We start from the raw sequence: 792 nt of genomic DNA, 5'->3' as shown, positions 1-792 counted from the left end.
AAAAAAAAAAAAAAAAACCAAAACCAACCAAAAAACAAAAAACTCACTGTGTGTGTGTGTATATGTGTGTGTGTATGTGTGTATATGTGTGTATATATGTGCACGTATGTGTGTGTGTGTGTGTGTGTGTGAAACCTCAGTACTTGGGAGGCTGAAGCAGAAAGATGTGTTGGGGACCAGTTTGTATATCATAATAAGACCTTATCTCATAGACAACCAACCAGAACCTCAGGCTGCTCAAGCAGATTCTGACCAGACCTGAGTCCAGAGATGGAGAGGCTGCAGCAAGACGGGAACCACGGGAACGACTGCCAGTGCTGTGGCTGCCATTCAAAACACAGCTTCCGGACCCCGCTACAGTCTCAGCTGCCCCCATGGACCCTAGAACAGCACCAGAGCTCTTACCTTGGCCATGAAGCCTTCAGCTGGCTTTTAGATCTGACCCACAAGCCACTCTGGCCCTTTTTGCAGCAGTCCTCAATCTGGGTAGAATACCTCCTGACCCATGACAACACAGCTAGGTATGGCACACCCCTGTCTTCTCTGTGCAAGCAAGGGGAGTGCCTTCCTATGCCCTGTCTCCCCAGGTGCTGTGACCAGACCCCAATAAAGCCTCATTTGATCGTGCGATGCTACTTCTAGTCTTTATCATAGGGTGAATGGCTGAGCTCGTACTCAGAGCAGGCACCTCCCAGTGCTGCCCATCACAAGGACACCCAGCAGCAGCTACAGGGGAGGGGCTGGGAGAGGGGCTGTGGAGAGGGGTTGTGGCAGATTGCAGAAAAGCTGTAG

Source organism: Mastomys coucha, unplaced genomic scaffold (genome assembly GCF_008632895.1).
Source record: "Mastomys coucha isolate ucsf_1 unplaced genomic scaffold, UCSF_Mcou_1 pScaffold7, whole genome shotgun sequence".
Classification (NCBI taxonomy): domain Eukaryota; kingdom Metazoa; phylum Chordata; class Mammalia; order Rodentia; family Muridae; genus Mastomys; species Mastomys coucha.
This window is presented reverse-complemented; position numbering follows the sequence as displayed.